The sequence below is a fragment of the Rhagoletis pomonella genome, unplaced genomic scaffold, assembly GCF_013731165.1.
Source record: "Rhagoletis pomonella isolate Grant_MI unplaced genomic scaffold, Rhpom_1.0 Rhpom_scaffold_00013, whole genome shotgun sequence".
Taxonomy (NCBI): Eukaryota; Metazoa; Arthropoda; class Insecta; order Diptera; family Tephritidae; genus Rhagoletis; species Rhagoletis pomonella.
Genome location: NW_023458567.1, coordinates 4,895,961 through 4,896,233, shown reverse-complemented (window position 1 = coordinate 4,896,233; position 273 = coordinate 4,895,961).

Genomic DNA, 273 nt, shown 5'->3' with positions numbered 1-273 from the left:
ATGCTGAATTTGTTTGAGAAAATAAGAGTGTTCGCTATGCAAAAAACTTGTACTAGTTGGTACCAATTTTTGCCAAATCGTGTTCGTTTAGCCGAAAAACCTGGTAAAACTTGCAAGGAGAGAGCACAATTTTGACATTTCATTTGGGGGGAGGGGACGTTGAAAATTCGTACTGGGAAAATCTTTGCCAGCAAGAATTTGCAAGCAGGATTGTGGCGCACGGTTGCATTTTGGTCAACAATAATTTGAATCAACACGTTCGTTAAATTTAAA